The sequence below is a fragment of the Loxodonta africana genome, chromosome 6 (assembly GCF_030014295.1).
Source record: "Loxodonta africana isolate mLoxAfr1 chromosome 6, mLoxAfr1.hap2, whole genome shotgun sequence".
In the NCBI taxonomy this organism is placed as follows: Eukaryota; Metazoa; Chordata; class Mammalia; order Proboscidea; family Elephantidae; genus Loxodonta; species Loxodonta africana.
In genome coordinates this window covers 8,748,450-8,754,449 of record NC_087347.1, presented here as the reverse complement: position 1 = coordinate 8,754,449, position 6,000 = coordinate 8,748,450, and the positions used below count along the sequence as shown (strand labels likewise).

The 6,000-nt window shown below is 40.6% G+C and overlaps 1 protein-coding gene across 1 annotated transcript in view; it reads left to right on the top strand.

The window, feature by feature from the left end:
• The first annotated feature begins 1,900 nt into the window (after window positions 1-1,900).
• The window catches only part of TRPM8 (transient receptor potential cation channel subfamily M member 8), a 96,090-nt gene continuing 91,990 nt past the window's right edge, over window positions 1,901-6,000 (top strand). Inside the window, exon 1 of the mRNA XM_064286512.1 lies at window positions 1,901-1,937. The gene's annotated coding sequence lies outside the window, so the exon portion shown is untranslated. The remainder of the gene's footprint in view (window positions 1,938-6,000) is intronic.

The window sequence follows — 6,000 nt, the reverse complement described above, 5'->3', positions numbered from 1 at the left end:
AGAAATTCTGAAAATTTTTATTTGTTGCATATATGTACCAACAGACCCTCGTGGGGACTCTGGGGCATAATTAGTGGTACTTCATATGTACTACTAAACACTTAGGGTAGGCTTGTGGGAGGGCACAAGAAAAAAAAAATCCACAGTATCTACCAAAAATTCAGATGCAGTCAATGATTCGGCATGATTCCGTTAATGAAAATGCTCGGTATCAACAAAAAATTCAAAGTAGAAAATATTTGGGTCACCGAAGAGTAGATTCAGCATCATGGCCCTCTTAGCCAGTCTGCCTCTCCTCCTATGTCTCACCAGTAAACAATATTTAATTTTCTACTTTCTAGTCTTTTCCAGTTCATTTGTTTGATCTTCAAGTGAGATTCTAGGTTCTATTCCCACTTTTTTTATATCTCTGAAAATAGTAGGATGCCGTGTAGACTGTAGGCTAGAAGGAGAAGACTGAGTCCACTGGTCTGTCTGCCTGTACATGTGCATGGGGGTCAGGGAAGGAAATCATGGGGTGGGGGCACTTTTCATCCTGGGATGCACATTAAAGGTATTTTGAGAGTTTTTCTGATTCTCTCTTTCAGTTTATCGCTTGGTCTTTTCTTACTTAGACTCTCATTCAGATGCATTATTTCCAGTTTTCCACAGTCCCCACCCTTTCCTGTTGCATCACACTTGGTCACTCCATTCATTATTGTTACCTGTCTGATCCTTGGAGTATTTGAGTTTATGATTTCTGCCTTAAGTCTTTTGTTTCTCTTTGTCAAGGGGGGTTTCTCTCAGAATTAAATATATTTTCTGTAGGAGGTGCCACTACTATTAATTCCATCCCATTCATCCTTTCAGACGTTGCTCAGATCTCACTGACTTCACAAAAAAAATTGGTTTAATTTCTAACCCCTTTGCATTTATAAGAAAACCTGGTGGTATAGTGGTTAAGAGCTACGACTTCTAACCAAAAGGTCGGCAGTTCAAACCCACCAGGCACTCCTTGGAAACCGTACTGGGCAGTTCTACTCTGTCCTATAGGGTTGCTTTGAGTTGGAACTGACTTGACAGCAACAGGTTTTTTTTTGTTTTGTTTTTTGTTTTGCATTTATATGTGTGGTAGGTAACGTTTACATTATGACATCCTATATCCACCTATGTCTGTATCATACACTTAATATACAATTATGTAACAAAAATAATAACCACCACCCAATTAGCATTAGTTACAAAACTATTCTATTTGCTGTACGTCCTTTAAGTAAAGTGACTGGAATTTGCTCACTGGTATTACTACTCCTTCTCTCCTGGTAGAATTGTTACAAAGTTTCATCTAAAAAAAAGGAGGCATGGAAATAACTGTAAATGAATAGGGCTAGCATGGCTCACTTTCCATGCCAGCCCTGCCTAGCTAGCCTGACGCTGTATGTATGTTCGCGTGGAGAAAGATAATGAAATCTGCGGAAAAACAATGTTTGTCAAATTTCCTCTCTTCAACTCTTTTTTCCTAATCTTAACGAAAAGCTTTTGATCTATTAATTAATCTGTCACCTATAACGAGCATTTTCTATTTCACTTGCGGTTTTTTAAAATGTGCTGCTAATTGTAGGAATTAAGTTTTAGTACAATTTAATACTATGATATTAGGGGTAGACCAAGAGTGGGCATTTTGTATTATCATTTCATTAGCATTTAAGATCCTTCGTCCTGTAATTATGCATTTCTCACTCCTATTCAGTGGCTAAATTGCTACAGTATTGCTGTGGCTTTTAGAGTTTCCTTTCAGTGGCTTAAGTTTTTTTTTTGTTCCTCGGTTTAGAAGAACCTCGGTAGAGAAGGTGGGGCTTAGGAAGCTCAAGTTATAAAAACCTTCTCCTTCCTGCAAGTAGCTAAGAGAAGCAGGAACTTTGGGGTGGAAGAAAACCTTGTTCGATAACGCTCTACTGGTACGTTATCAACTTTTCTTCTCTCCATAGAGGTTGCAATTGTTGTAACTTGTAAGATGGCTGTGAGCTTAGTGTCTCTGAGATGGGTACATCATTCAGTTTTCTCAGGAAGGCTTGAAACTAACAGGAGGCAAAATTTTGAAGGCTTCAAAAAGACGTGAGGATAAGCAAAATGCAAGTTCATGGTTATATACCTTGTACTCACTTGGATTTATTTAAAAATGTACAAATCTTTGCTAGATATCTGCATGATTTGAATTATATAATTTCAGGATTTTTTTTTTCCCCCCGACTGATAGATGTCAGAAATTTCCTCAAAAGAGCTTTATTAAAAAAAATTCACTGGCGTCTTAACTCTGCAAATGAACTCGATGTTCTTGAACTTACAGGGAACAGGTTTTTGTTAAATCAAGGCCCTGGTGAAACATATATTAACATCAAGCCACCATTCGTTGAGAAAGTAAATATTCTTTTAGAAAAAAAGTATATTTAGCTGATTTTTATGAACTCTGCCTCATTCACCTTTTTCAGCTTGCTGAAGTGTGCTCATTGTATTACTTAGTAGCAACACAGCAACACTGAGAGTTTGGATGAATAATTAAAGGTTTTAACTTCTATTTATTTTTGAATCCGTTATTGCCATCATCACTTTTTCGATGTTAAGCTTCATAAGCTGCAAACAAGGCAATGGTTATTTCCTGAGTCTATCCTGGTGGTGTGGTGTAGTGGTTAAGTGCTATGGCTGCTAACCAAGAGGTCGGCAGTTCAAATCTGCCAGGCTCTCCTTGGAAGCTCTATGGAGCAGTTCTAGTCTGTCCTATAGGGTCACTATGAGTCGGAATCGACTCTACAGCGGTGGGTTTTTTTTTTTTTTGGTTTGTATTCTATCTTTGTGAATAAAAACATACTCAGTAATGATAGGAGTTTTAGCTCGTCAATATCTTGAGTGTGTTAAGAACTCTGGTGACTTTGGTTTTATATACCCTTAAAAAAATTGGAACAAAGTCATTGCATTCATTATCAAATATCTATATATATTTTTGTCGTGCCTAGGAATCAATGTTCTTCTTCCCACTTGGGTGAAGACAGAAGGATTCCAGGCACCGTAGGGACCTCCTGCCTTTCCCCTAATTCTAGGCAGCTCTCAGCAACTAGCACCTTAGAGCACAGCCCTGGCCTGGTACTCTGCCTCTCACTACCCACCTCTACTCCCTGGGGCAGACTGCATTGAAATCAATGGCTTAGGGGTTTCCACTGACGTTTGTCATTTTGCCAGGTTTTACCTATCTGCTCAAACTTTTAACAATTGGCTGGCAGAGTCAGTGAGAAAGACAGGGTAATGCTTCCAACAGAACAAAGCTCAGCTCTTCCCTGGTGGTGAATGAGACGTTGATGCAGAAGTGCACGCGAACTCTTTCAGGTCTTTGTAACCCTTGCACGTACCAAAACGCGAATTGAAAAGATTTCTCCAGATGGTGTCATTTATATCTGATGTCTCTGCAGGTGTCACACTCAGCATTATAGTGAATAATTGATGGGAGCGAGAGTGGAGCTGGCTGGGTTTTTGTTTGAGGGCCCTTTGTAGCACTCTTAAAACGATTCAGTTCCTCTCTCCTTCGGCATTACACAAGCAGACCACCTCATTTACTCCGTTTTGCTGTAAGGAGACTTTGAACTATACAGCCTGCTGAAAATGACATCTTAGGCCTGGCCTGGCCGCAGGCTAAAAGGCAATTTTAAAAACATGCCAATTCATCCCAATAATAATAGATTGCCTTATAAAATAAACAATATCACCCATGAGTACTGCGCTCCCTTAAATAAACAGCTGTATGACAGCAAATGGTCAACATTCACCCTAAAGCAAAGATGAGACGGTAAGGAGGGGCAGGGAAACTAGATTAATAGAAACACAATAACCAGCATGGAAATAACGAGAATGCTGACACATTGTGAAAAATGTAACTAATGTCACCAAATAATTTGTATAAAAATTGTTAAATAGGAACCTAGTTTGCAGTGTAAACTTTCACGTACATCACAATAAAATATTATTAAAAAAAACATGCCGAACGCCGTTTTTGGATTAGGTCACTAGCATAGCAGACTGATTTATTTTTGCGTTGGGCTGACAGGATACCAAGGTATTCTGTTGTTAATGGTGACTTCCAGAGAATTCACAATTATTCGTAAGCAATAACAATAACACTATGTATGGCCCACCTCTCCTCCAACAAGCAAAATGAGGTTTGTAATCCCTTATTTAAAATTTGATGGTGTATTAATATAGTGAAAACAACAACCCAGCCTTCCACAAAGAGTCAGTGTAGCTTAAAGTTTAGAGTTGGACTCTCAGGTCAGCCTGCCTGAATCTTGACTCCTGGCTCCTCTGTTTATATGCTGTGTGACTTTGGGAAAGTTACTTGGCATCTCTGTGTCTTGGTTTTTGAAGAGTGGACACATGCAAAAAGGGAAACACAGTGCCTGGCCCATACGTAGTAAGCATTGCCTAAGAGCTAGCTGTGGCTTATTATTGGCACTTGGACAGTCTTCCTGGCCTGATGAAGGTGTGTATTTGATGTGCTGGCAGGACCAACTGTATTGTTCATAAATTCAAGATTGAGTATAGAAAACTAAGCCAAAACTCACATGATGCCACATCCTAAACTTTCTGTCCAACACATGTTTGGGTTTCAAAAAGATTTAGTTACAAGCTTTGAAAACACTTCACTGCAGTCTAAGAATGAGGGGGTCATTGGTGTTATTTGTAGCATCCCAGTTTAACCCAGTGCTTCGCAAAGTGTGTGTGGTCCCCAGACCTACAACATCTCCAGCACCTGGGAATTTGTTAGAAATGCAGACTTCTCGGCCCTGCTGAGTACATGAGGTGAGGCCGAGCTATCTGAGTTTTGACGTGCCCGGAATCCCGACATCGGTCTAGCCTACCCAGCAAACACGCACTTCCCTGGGTGGGAAGCTGGAGAAGATGTTGGTCTTCAGCTTGGAACTACTCTTCCTCCTGGTATGTCTGGTAGTTAATGTCTTCACCACCTATTGTGAAGTTCTGAAAAGTTGAACGGTAGTTTCAAGAGTCCGTTTTGTTTTAAACGTTTAGCAAAGTAATCTCCATGGTGGTTATTAGGATCTCATTAAGTTCATCACACCTATCTGTAATCTTTGAGAGTAAACCCTCCCCGCCCCCCCAAAATAAACCCGTTGCTGTCAAGTCAGTTCTGTCTCAAGGCGACCCCTTGGGTCACAGAGTAGGACTGCGCTCCATAGGGTTGCCAATGCTTGATTTTTCCGAAGTAGATCGTCAGGCCTTTCTTCTGAGGCCCCTGGGTGGGTTCGAACTACTAACCTTAGTAACAAAGCACAAACCATTTGCACCACCCAGGGACCTAAGGACCATGAATAAAAATCATTGAGATATTGATGAAAATGTGAAAGCGAAGGTTTTACAGTTAAACAAGTTAGTCCTACATCAGGTCACGCTCTCCCGTGTCTCTATACTGGGGTCCCATTACTTGGGCTTCCATAGAATTGCTTCCCTGAATTTTACTTTAGTGGTGTATCTCCAATTTGCATTCAGGGGCGTTATAAGAAATAGCCACACAAATGACTTACTAGTGCTGAATGGATCACGAGGTGTGCCAAGGATGTTTCTCACCATGCCGCCTGGTGTTCTTTTACACAGAAATCTTCCTTTTAACTTTCTTCTTTGAAATAATTGTAGATTCACAGAAGGTTGAAAAAATATCACAGGGAGCTCCCATGTACCCTCCCCCAGCTTCCCCCAATGGTCACATCTCACTTAACTATACTACAGTATCAAAATCAGGCAGCTGACATTTGTACGATCTGCAGACTTCATGCAGCTTTCGCCAGTATTACAGACTCTTATTTTGTGTGTATAATTCCAGGCAGTTGTATCACCAGAGGCCATTGGGGTAACCACCACCACAATCAAATAAATATCTGCTGCATCACCTCAGAGATCTCCGTGGGCCTACCCCGTCCCTGGCTACGGGAGTTCCTATACTCTGGCCTCTGTTTTAGGGAA